The 13,189-nt window shown below is 42.7% G+C and overlaps 1 pseudogene; it reads right to left on the reverse strand.

Moving 5' to 3' along the window:
* Nucleotides 1–12,416: 12,416 nt before the first annotated feature.
* On the reverse strand, nt 12,417–12,534 carry LOC124617155 (annotated as a pseudogene).
* Between the last annotated feature and the right edge of the window lie 655 nt (nt 12,535–13,189).

Consider the following 13,189-nt stretch of genomic DNA (forward strand, 5'->3'; position numbering starts at 1 on the left):
GGTACTATCAACAGCAGCAGAAAATGGTATAAAGGGAGTAGGATTCGTTGTGAATAGGAAGATAGGGCAAAGAATGTGTTACTGTGTATAGTTTTCAGTGATAGGGTTGTTCTCATCAGAATCGACAGCAAAACAACACCAACAACAATAGTTCAGGTACACACGCCGACTTCACAAGCTCAAGATGAAGAGCTAGAGTAAGTATATGACAACATTGAACAGGTAATGCAGTACGTAAAGGGAGATGAAAATCTAATAATCACGGTGAACTACAATGTGGTTGGAGGGGAAGATGTAGAAGAATAGGGTACGGGAGTATATGGGCTTCTTACTAGGAATGGGAGAGGATAAACACTAATAGAGCGCTGTAATAAATTTCAGCTCGTAATGGCCAATTCTCTGTTCAAGAATTTAAAAAAGGGGAGGTTTACTTGGAAAAGGCCGGCAGACACGGGAAGCTTTCCGTTATGTTCCATCGTGGTCAGACAGAGATTCCGAAATCAGATAATGAACTGTCAGGCATACTCGGAGCAGATATAGACTCAGATAACGATTTAGTAGTGATGAAGGGTGGGATGCGGAAGTATTAAGGAATGATGAGATACGCTTGAAGTTCTCTAAGACTATAGATACTGAAATAAGGGGGAGCTCAGTAGACAGTACAGTTGAAGAGGAATGAAATCTCTAAAATTGGACAATCACAGAAGTTGGAAAGAAAAATATAGGTATCAATAAAGTAACTGGTAGAAAACCATGAGTAAATGAAGAAATACTTCAGCTGATCGATGAAAGTAGGAAATACAAAAATGTTCAAGGAAATTCACGAATACAGAAATGCAAGTCGTGAGGAATGAAATAAATAGGAAATGCAGGGAAGCTTAGACGAAATGGCTGCATGAAAAATGTGAAGCTATCAAAAAAGAAATGGCTGTCGGAAGGCCTCGCTCAGCATATAGGAAAGTCAAAACAACCTTCGGTCAAATTAAAAGCAAGGATGGTGACATTAAGAAAGCAACGGGAATACCATTGCTATATGCAGAGGAGAGAGCAGAGAGGTTTAAGGTGTACGTTGAAGGCCTCTGTGAGGACGAAGATTTAGCCGATGCGATAGAAGAAGAAATAGGAGTAGATTCAGAAGAGACAGGGGATCCAATATTAGAACCAGAATTTAAAAGAGTTTTGGAAGACTTAAGGTCAAATAAGGCAGAATGGGTAGATGACATTTCATCAGAATTCCTAAAATCATTGTGGGATGTGGCAACAAAACGACTGTTGGTATGTGGAATGTTTGAGTCTGGCGATATACCATCTCACCTTCAGAAAAATATCATCCACACAATTACGAAGACTGCAAGAGCTGACAAGTGCGAGAAGTATTACATAATCAGGTTAACACCTCATCCTTCCAAGTTACTGACAAGAATAATATACAGAAGAATGGAAAAGAAAAGTGGGGATGTTTTAGATGACGAATAGTTTGGATTTAAGAAAGGTAAAGCCACCAGGGAGGCAACTCTGACGTTGCAGCTGATAATGGGAACAAGACTAAAGAAAAATCAAGACACTTTCATAGTATATTTCGACCTGAAAGAAGAGTTCGACGATGTGAAATGGGCAAGATATTCCAAATTCTGAGGAAAATAGGGGTAAGTTATAGGTAGAGCCGGGTAATAAACAAGTACAGGAGCCAAGAAGGAAAGTTAAGAGTGGAGGCCAAGAACGTACTGCTCGGATTAAAAAGGGTGCAAGCCAGGGGTGTCATCTTTCGCCCCTACTGTTCAGTCAACACATTGAAGAAGTGATGGGAATACAAGAAAGTTTCAGGAGTAGAATTAATTATACGACTAATTGATGACGTTGCTATCCACAATGAGAGAGAACAAAAATTACGTGATTTGCTGAATGGAATGAACATTGTAATGAGTACAGAATATGGATTGAGTGTAAATCGGAGAAAGACGAAAGTGATGAGAGGTAGCAGAAATGAGAACAGCGAGAAACTTAACATCCGGACTGATGGCACGAAGTAGATGAAGTTAAGGTATTCTGCTGTCTAGGCAGTAAAATAACCAATGACGAACGGAGTAAGAAAGACATGAAAAGCAGACTAGCACTGGCAAGAAGAGAATTCCTGGGCAAGCCAAGTCTGCTAGAATCGAAGCATTTGAGATGTGGTGCTACAGACGAATGTTACCAGTTAGATGGACTGATAAGGTAAGGAATGATGCAGTTCTGTGCAGAACCGGAGAGAAAAAGGACTATGAGAAAAACACTAACAAGAAGAAGGGAGAGGATGATAGGACATCCGTTAAGACATCAGGGAATAACTCTTGTGGTACTAGAGTGAGGTGTAGAGGTAAAAACTGTAGAGGAAGACAGAGACTGGAATACATCTAGCAAATTATTGAGGACGTGGGTTGGAAATGGTAATCTGAGACGAAGAGGTTGGTACAGGAGAACAAAAAGGTGTGGTACTATTCTAGAATACGTCACCTTCTCATAGGTTTTGGAAAATGATGTCAACGGTGAAACCCAGTTGCAATGTTAAAATTAATTGACACCCTTGTGTCCCCTAACTTGATAAGAAACTTTCGTGTAGTAACATTCTACAGAGATGGGTAGATAGATGAAAAAAGTAATAAGATAAAATAAGTAACAGGATTTCGAGCATGGGGTGTGGAAGTGAGAGGCCGCGATGCCAACCACTGCGCCATCATTTCGGCTGAGATTAATAGGCGATAAAAGCCATCTAAATGACGTCGAGAACTTTGACTTGTTTTCTCAGAAACGATCGAGTATCTGCGGATAAGCCGAGACACGTGTTCACTTATATTAACGCATCTTCCACTGAGCGAAGTTCGTTGGAAATCGAGTTATGGCACTTTCCCTAGTGAGTAGAATACCCATTTTCACTGTCTTTAGGTGGGTAAACTCTTTAGGCAGACTGCACTTTCAGGTCAGAGTATGTGACACCTCTTAGAAGATATTAATAAGACGTGTTTCTACCCTACGCCTTTATGACGGCTTTGAAGTCTGTTGCGGACGCTTTCAATGAGATGTCTGAATGCATGTGGAGCAATGGCAGACCGTTCTTCCTCAAGAGCCGAAACTAGGCAAGACTATCGGACTCTGTGATTTGGAACGAAGTCGGGGTTCTAACTCATACCAAAAGTGTTCCATCGGGTTCAGGTCAGGAATCTTGGCCAGCCAGTCCATTTCATAAACATTTTTGCCCACAAACTAGAGCACGTGCTATTGTTATGCTGATACCAACAATCACCATCTCTGTACTGTCCCTCTACTATACACAGTGCATAATGCTGTAAAATACGATCACATATGTACATATTTAGCGTTGTCTTAAACTCAATAAGGGGACCACAATCTGACAACGAAAAAAAAAGCATGCCATGACATCAGCTTCTCTGTGCTTCACGGCTGGCACTACGCATGATGACAAGTGCCGGTCTAGAGGCATTCGCCAAAGCCAAACCCTTCCATCGGACTGTGATTCATCACTTCAGAGCCGCCCGTGGTATCCGCGCGGTCTGAGGCGCCTTGACATGGTCTGCGCGGCTCCCCCCGTCGGAGGTTCGAGTCCTCCCTAGGGCTTGGGTGTGTATGTTGTGCTTAACGTGAGTTAGTTTAAGTTAGATTAAGTAGTGTGTAGGCCAAGGAAACGATGACCTCAGCAGTTTGGTCCCACAGGAACCACCATCACTACCACCATCACATCAGTTCACCTATTTCCAGGCATTCATTGCGGAGTGGGCATCGCTTATCACTGACTACAGAAAAGTGGGGCTTATGAGAAGCTACTCCACCATTGCATCCCACTGTTTTTAACTCCCTAGGCACAGTCGTGCTAGCTGCCCTGCTGGTAGGACTTTGGGACTGAAGAACGGATCCTTTTGCCGATTTCATGCGATTTTTGCAAACAACCTTCCATAATGCTCCATCAGTACATGAAGTGTGTGTTGTTTTAGTTTAGCTGTGTTTGTTCTTTCGCATTTAGACCTGACTGTAACATCACTAACAGTTGACTTGGGCGTTTTAAAAGGGTAGAACTGTTTGTGATGGATCCAGTGACTAGTCCACGATCGAAGTCACTGTGTCCGCCCGACTAACCCAGTCTGCTGTTGCTGCTTCTCTAATGACAAAACAATAAATCTCTTCTTCCTTTATACTGACGGGTCCAGTTCTCGTGACATCTAGTGTTGTGTCACATCAGATAAGGTATCTGTATGCTTTCGGCCGATTAGTGTATCTAGATCTACATCTGCGTGAGCGCAGTGTACAAGTGGACTGTCAGACCAATTGTGTGATTGGATTGAAGAGCTCCTAGATAACAGAACGCAACATGTCATTCTCAATGGAGAGAAGTCCTCCGAAGTAAGAGTGACTTCAGGTGTGTCGCAGGGCAGTGTCTTAGGACCGTTGCTATTCACAATATATATAAATGACCTTGTGGATAACATCGGAAGTTCACTGAGGTTTTTTGCGGATGATGCGGTAATATATCGAGATGTTGTAACAATGGAAAATTGCACTGAAATGCAGGAGGATCTGCCACGAATCGACATATGGTGCAGGGAATGGCAATTGAATCTCAATGTAGACAAGTGTAATGTGCTGCGAATACATAGAATGAAAGATCCTTTATCATTTAGCTACAATATAGCAGGTCAGCAACTGGAATTCCATAAATTAATTTCATATATTATCTGGGAGTAGGCATGGAATGACCATATAAAATTAGTCGTCGGTGAAGCAGATGCTGGCCGAGCGGTTTTAAGCGCTATAGTCTGGAACCATGCGACGACTACGGTCGCAGGTTCGAATCCTGCCTCGGGCATGGATGTGTGTGGTGTCCTTAGTTAGGTTTAAGTAGTTCTAAGTTCTAGGGAACTGATGACCTTAGAAGTTGAATCCCATAGTACTCAGAGTCATTTTTGAACGCAGATGCCAGACAGAGATTCATTGGAAGAATCCTAAGGAAATGCAGTCCGAAAACAAACGAAGTAGGTTACAGCACACTTGTTCGCCCACTGCTTGAATACTGCTCACCGGTGTGGGATCCGTACCAGATAGTGTTGATAGAAGAGAGAGAGAAGATCCAACGGAGAGCAGCGCGCTTCGTTACAGGATCATTTAGTAATCGCGAAAGCGTTACGGAGATGATAGATAAACTCCAGTGGAAGACTCTGCAAGAGAGACGGTCAGTAGCTCGGTACAGGCTTTTGTTGAAGTTTCGAGAACATACCTTCACCGAGGAGTCAAGCAGTATATTGCTCCCTCCTACGTATATCCCGCAAAGAGACCATGAGGATAAAATCAGAGAGATTAGAGCCCAAACAGAGGCATACCGACAACCTTTCTTTCCACGAACAATACGAGACTGGAACAGAAGGGAGAACCGATAGGGGTACTCAAGGTACCCTCCGTCACACACCTTCAGGTGCCTTGCGGAGTATGGATGTAGATGTACATGCTTTAAGCACGCCAATAGTTTGTGACGGGCGATGACATCACGGCGATTGTAAATACAATTATTCCGTCTAACCTATCCAGTAAAGGCAGATAACCATCCTTTTCTGTTTCCCTGGTGAAATGGATGGTCTACTGAATAGAGTTCAGACGATGTAAAATGTCATTAATTTTATCTATGAGTATGAAAGTGAGGGCTGGTTGTGGGTCGTTCCTGGATTGCTCAGTCGGTAAGAGATTCTAAATTCGGTCCGGTGTATGGTATCCATGTGCCACGCTTTATTCAGTTTACACTCTGAATCGTACCGTCTTTTATATCGGTGTGTGCTGAGCATAACATATGACTTTTTCATGTGTTTGATGTGATCTGTCGAATCAGGAATGAAGAGCGCCACGGTTTCTGAAAGCAAATTAATTATTCGTGTGTTTCGTTACTGTACAGCGTCACTTGTCACAGTCATTTATCTTTCAAAGTTTTGACAACGAATATGGTTGTAATTTTAGCTTCATTGTTGTGGTCAGTTTCCGATTATAGAGGGGAGTGACGTGTAGCTAAGAGAGGCATCGTAAATGGCGGTGTTAATCGTGCGGTTACGTCTGTGGTTAGTTAAAAAAACATGAAACAGTGGAGAGGGATAGAGCGGAGGGCGCGCATTTGCGGACACGAACAAATAATAGCTACTGGTGCCATGAGACAACTAACCGCAGGTTCAACCATGCAATAGCGAAACTACTCTTCTGCATAAAACTATTCGCAGTTATGCAGTATAGACCACTGTGGAACATTTTACAACAGAAAATTTTAATATCCGAATCTTTTGTTATTTTGCTGTTACCTGTCATTAGTAATTGTATAGTGAAGTGTTCCTTTCGGCGTTACGATTCCACATGTTGTTTGAAAGAAAGTTCTTGGAATGCATGCTGAATATTTGCGTGTGCGTAGATGTTGTTCAGGCGAAATTTGCATTGGTCCTGAAGATATGCCGGCCGGTGTGGCCAAGCGGTTTTTGGCGCTTCAGTCTGGAACCGCGCGACCGCTACGGTCGCAGGTTCGAATCCTGCCTCGGGCATGGATGTGTGTGATGTCCTTAGGTTAGGTAGGTTTAAGTAGTTCTAAGTCCTAGGGGACTGATGACCTCAGATGTTAAGTCCCATAGTGCTCAGAGTCATTTGAACCATTTGAACCAAAAGATATAACACCGTCAATTGCGTCAGGAAATTGGAATATGGGCCTTAGCGCAGAGACTGAATTATAATTACAGGACATACGTTGTTCGTGTTGTTGTGGCCTTCAGTACGAAGACTGGTTTGATGCAGCTCCCCACGACAGTCTCTACTGTGGAAGTGTCAACTACTGCAACGTACATACTTTTGAATATGCCTACTCTATTCAAGCTTTTGGCTCTCTCTACAAGTTTTACCACCTACATTATCTTCCATTACCAAAATGACAATCCGTTCTTTTAGTCAAGTTGTGCCCTTAATTTATTTCATCCCGAATCGGATTCAGTGCCTCCTCACTAGTTTAGTCAATATACCCATCTAATTTTCAAATTCTTCTGTAGCACCGCACTTCAAAAACTTCTTTTCTCTTTTTGCCTGAACAGCCTGTCGGCCATGTTTCACATCCATACACGGCTACTCTCAAAACATCTTCAAGATGAATTCCTAATACTTAAATTTACATTCAGTGTTAACAAACTTCTCTTTTTCAAAAACATTTTTCTTTCTTGCTAGCCTGCATTCTACACTCTCTCTGCTTCTGCCATCTACTACATGTAGTGTTTCGTTTCATAAACTAATTGTCACAACTCCCTGGTTTAATTCGAATATATTCTATTACCCTCGTTTTACTTTCGTTGATGCTCATCCTCAAACTTCTTTTCAGGACACTTCGACTCTTATAGCTGCAGTATGGTTTCTGTAAAAGTTGTCAACAACTTTTCGCTTCAGCGGAAACTGTACAACTCTACTGCCCCGGTCAGTTCACTGATTGCCAGTACTGGCAACCAGCACTCGCCGCCATTACTGTCTCTGTGTGCAGCGGCCTTAATCTGTTCGCACCGGAGTCCTATAACGCTGAGTAATTAAACTTTGGTCCTCCAGCGGATCTTAAGCTGGCACTTCGACATAAATCAATTTACGAGGGTCGGAACTTTAATACTGGCAACTATTTATTTACAGGCCGTACAAAATAGATACGTATTTCAAAGTTTTACTGACCTTCAAAGTAGTCACCAGCATTGTGTATAACCCGTTGCCAGCGATGTGGACGACATAGGATACTCTTAGCAGTGCCAGTTGTGTTGACAGTTCGAGCGGCGTGGTCTATTGCCCGACGAATTTGTAGCAGTTCTGAAGCAAATGCCGTGAAGTGTTTCCTTCAGTTTAGAACCCGAGTTGAACTTACGAGGGCTTAAGTCAGGGGAGTCCAGTAGGTCGCATAATATTTAGCAACCCCATCAGTCAAACAAATAAGTAGCAGCTTGCACTGTGCGTGCTTGAGAATTGCCCTGCAAAATGATGCTCAGGTCCTGCAGAAAATATAATCACTTCTGTCTCTATGCCGATCATTCTTGGAACACAACCTCCGACCAGCTTAGAGATAGAAGTGATGCCAGTTTCTGCAGGACCTGACCACCGTTTTGCATTTGCTGCAATTCGTAGCCCTCTAGCGGCAGAGGGCTGCACATACGTAGGCATGAAGAATAATGATGTAGAATGTTAGTAATATTTATTTTATTTGAAAAGCTTAAATATTTTTCACACAAAAGAATTCGGAGAAATTACTTTTCAGTACGCCCTCGCTTTTTTTAAGCAACTGTCTGATTTTAGATGGGATTATCTTTGATAATGTTGGGATATATTTGACATTTACGTTTAGGATCAATCTTTTCGTTTATATATCACAAATAATTAGTGTTCCCTCCACCGGACACATGACAAGCATCCACACACTACTCAGACTAGTGCGATACTTGGCGAATGGATTTGAAGTTACTGCATTAACTACTGTTCCTAGTTAGCATCGCAGTAGACATAAAGTTGCTGGAAGGGCAGGAACACTGACGGAGTCGCCCACAAACGTCAACAACGGCCAAAAAGCACATACCGTGAGATCAACCACACTTGGAAGTCAATGGTGCAATGCGAGAGTTGTACCCCCTTATGGCCGACGCATCGAAGCATCTCACAGAAGTGATTTCAGGCGTTCCCCAAGGTAGTGTTATAGGACCTTTGCTGTTCCTTATCTACATAAACGGTTTGGGAGACAATCTGAGCACCCGTCTTCGGATGTTTGCAGATGACGCTGTCGTTTATCGACTACTAAAGTCATCAGAAGATTTAGAAAAAATATCTGAATGGTGCGAAACGGGGCAGTTGACCCTAAATAACGAAAAGTGTGAGGTCATCCACATGAGTGCTGAAAGGAACTCGTTAAACTTCGGTTTGAATTGCCCCCTCTGTTTATTGATTGTATAGCCACTGAATTGCTACTTATTTATTTAATGGGATAATAATAATTATTAAAAGGTGGCAATTTTATTTAAGCATTGATTTTACTCTTTCGATTGGTGCGAGTCAGCGATAGTGCAATGCTGCTCGCTTTGGAAAATACACATTTTATAAGAATTATTTGGTCCAGGAAACACTTTTGCGATCACGGTTGCGATTTAGACGGTATTCGCGTAATTGTACTGATTAAAAGTTATCGTTTCCGAAAGACGCAGGTTCGATTAAAGCTGTGTGCACTTTTGCGCGTAAAATGAAAATATTCATAACACGTCGCGTAACAAAAAGAAACATGCGAATCACAACCGTGATGAAACGAAGAAAATATATGTTAACATAAATGTTCTTCGCTGTTATTCAGGACAGACCTTACAAGGTTTAGTTACAGGAAATCACAAGACGTTGCAGTTAGGAGATATTCACATCGATTAAGGAACTTTTCCTTCTCTACCGACCAGTACGAGAACAAAATTCAGACTCAACCAAATGTCTTACATCGAATTATTACATGCTTAACCCTTAACAATCATATATAGTTTCGTAGTACAAACAATGCTAATTTATTCCGTGCACTAGAAAGTCTTTGATACACTGAGCACAAAAATCAAAATAATAAAATTATAATTACATTTTTAATATCATGAATACTTCTTTAAATCATGAAAATAAGGTTTTACATCGTCGTAATATTAATTTTCATCGTTGTAGCACTACAGGTTACACGATGAATCAGTCCAATCTAAAAGCCGTAAATTCAACTAAATACCGAGGTATTACAATTACGAACAACTTAAATTGGAAAGAACACACAGAAAATGTTGTGGAGAAGGCTAACCAAAGGCTGCGTTTTATTGGCAGAACACTTAGGAAATGTAACAGACCTACTAAGGAGACTGCCTACAATATGCTTGTCCGTCCTCTTTTAGAATTCTGCCGCGCGGTGTGGGATCCTTACCAGATAGGACTGACGGAGTACATCGAAAAAGTTCAAAGAAAGGCAGGACGTGTTGTATTATCACGAAATATGGGAGAGAGTGTCACAGAAATGATACAGGATTTAGGCTGGAAATCATTAAAAGAAAGGCGTTTTCGTTGCGACGGAATCTTCTCACGAAATTCCAGTCACCAACTTTCTTCTCCGAATGCGAATATATTTTGTTGACACCGACCTACACAGGGAGGAACGATCACCACGATAAAATAAGGGAAATCAGAGCTCGTACAGAAAGATATAGGTGTTCATTCTTCCCGCGCGCTATACGAGATTGGAATAATAGAGAATTGTGAAGGTGGTTCGATCAGCCCTCTGCCAGGCACTTAAATGTGGTTTCCAGAGTATCCATGTAGATGGAGATGTAGATGTAGATTTAGATTGTCAAGAAATTGTCGTATACGCATATTGCATTATGGTGGCGAAAAAAAGAAATGAAAGAAATGAAATGAAATGAGCCGGCCGGTGTGGCCGAACGGTTCTAGGCGCTTCAGTCTGCAACCGCGCGACCGCTACGGTCGCAGGTTCGAGTCCTGCCTCGGACATGGATGTGTGTGATATGCTTAGGTTAGTTAGGTTTAAGTGGTTCTAAGTTGTAGGGGACTGATGACCTCAGATTTTAAGTCCCATAGTGCTCAGAGCCATTTGAACCATTTTTGAAATGAAATGATCGTATGGCACTGATGGCCATGAGTACTACCAGGGGACGTTCGGCTGCCGAATTGCAAGTTTTTTTCAGTTGACGCCACGTTGAGCGACTTGCGTGTCGATGATGACGAAATGATGATGAGGACAACACAACATGCAGTCCCCGAGCGGAGAAAATATCCGGCCCGGCACGGCAGTCAGACGCGCTGACCACTCAGATAAGGGGGTAGACATTGTGGTGGCGCTCTGTCGTGATGAAAAATGAGATTTTTGGCATCCTCTCGCCGTTGTGGAAAAAGTGAGATATCCAACATATCCAGGTACGTGGTTCCAGTAATCGTCTTTTCCTCAAAGAAGAACTGGCCGTAATCTTTCCTCGGGAAATGGCGTAAAAGACGTATAAAGCCTTGAGAGTCTCTTTCGCGATCGTCAACGACATTTTGGTGCTGTGTTCCCATAATCCTATGTCGAGGAGTGCAGAGGTTCAAATGGCTCTGAGCACTATGGGACTTAACATCTTAGGTCATCAGTCCCCTAGAACTTAGAACTTCTTAAACCTAACTAACCTAAGGACATCACACACACCCATGCCCGAGGCAGGATTCGAACCTGCGACCGTAGCAGTCCTGCGGTTCCGGACTGCAGCGCCTAGAACCGCACGGCCACCGCGGCCGGCTGAGGAGTGCAGAGTTCCACTAAAATTGCGCAAGAGAAAACGGTAAAGGAAAGTGTTATCTTCCACCTCCACTTCCAGAATGAGTTAAAAAAAACTCGGTTGAATGCGCTGTACGTCTTGGACGAGCACCTGGGGCTGAACTTTGTAGTCCCTTTACAGAAAGAACCAGTGGTTTGAAACTACTGGTGTCATCAGTGAATGCTTTGAAGCGGAGGAGGCGCTGTGCTCTACTCTCTTCGAAAATCACGCAGCACATTTGTATCTGAACTGCCACTGTAGAAACAGAGGACACACAGTGCCCTATGTTGGTGTGTGATCAGTATCCTGACTCGAGGCACGTTGGATAATAAACGTGCGAACTACACCATGAGACCCCTAAATGCAACCAAATGAACCGGCGACTTACAACTGGAGCGAAAGGAAACTTTAACTTTCGATGCGAATTTAAAACTCACCTAGCATTTGTAGATTATGAATAAGCACTTGACGGAATTCACAGAGGTAAGTTAAGGAGCTATGATAGAAAAAGGGGAAATTGCTAAATATTTGACTCAAGTCGCGAAAAGTCAGCTATGAACACCAGAATTAGAATTGATACGGGTAAAGAGAAAACTCCTGAAATACAAACAGATGAATGAGTAAAGCAAGGGTGTAGCTTGCCACCATCACTACTCAGTATCTACTAACATGACATGATCAGAGCATGGAAAAGAGGTAGAACATCATCAGGCACAAATATTGGAACCTATAACCATATTAACACGATGATCAAGTTTGCATACAGGACAGTGAAGGTATGTTACAATGGCATTACATAGGCTAAATGAAATAAGTACAACATACAATCTGACTCCACCTATCAATAAAACTGAAACAATGGCATTTTTGGGTATGCTCCTCCTCCCGAACAGGCCATGAATGCCCAACGGTACCGACCGGCCGCCGTGTCATACTCAGCCCATAGGTGTCACTGGATGCGCATATGGAGGAGTATGTGGTCAGCACACCGCTCTCCCGTCCGTAAGTTTCCGAGACTGGAGCGGCTACTTCTCACTCAGGTAGCTCCTCAGTTTGCCCCACAAGGGCTGAGTGCACTCCACTTGCCAACAGCGCTCGGCCGACTGGATGGTCACCCATCCAAGTGCTAGCCCAGCCCGACAGCGCTTAACTTCGGTGATCTGACGGGAACCGGTGTTAACACTGCGCCAAGGCGGTTGGCCATTTTTAGGTATGCGTACAGTACAAATGAAAAGGGTCCTCAGTATAAACCGAGAGAACAAGTAGCCAGTTTCCAGCATTTAGGATGTGACATATTACGTACAAGATATGCTACAGGACTACAGAACAAAATTAATGTTAACCAGCGCGTATGCAGCACAATGAGGGGAAAGCTTATGGGTAAAAGAAGGAAATAGACTCAACTGAAATTTTGTAAAGTAATAGCAGTCCCACTTCATTATATTGGGTGGAAAGTTGAACGCTGAGAAATAAAGATTTACAACGTGAAGCGTCAAAAATGAAATTTCTAAGACCGACGTAAGGGAGGACAAAATTAGAAATGAAGCAACAAGGGAAGAATTAGGCAAGCAGACTATAACCCAAGAGGCAATCCAATAGAAAGAAAAATGGAGAGTACATGTACTTCGTACGCCTCCACAAAGACTTCCTAAACTAGCGATGGGTTGTAACCCATGGAGCAAGAGAAGTTTGGGAAGACCGAATATGAGGTGGTGAGATCGGAATACGCCCTCGGCCTAAACCTGGTGAGACAGAAGAACAAGAAGAAGGAGAAGACGATGAACTTAAAATTCAACCCAAGCTTTTATCTTCATTCACGTACAACATATGGTCTCGTGGAACCGGAAGAATCATTC

This window comes from Schistocerca americana, chromosome 5 (genome assembly GCF_021461395.2).
Source record: "Schistocerca americana isolate TAMUIC-IGC-003095 chromosome 5, iqSchAmer2.1, whole genome shotgun sequence".
NCBI classification, from domain to species: domain Eukaryota; kingdom Metazoa; phylum Arthropoda; class Insecta; order Orthoptera; family Acrididae; genus Schistocerca; species Schistocerca americana.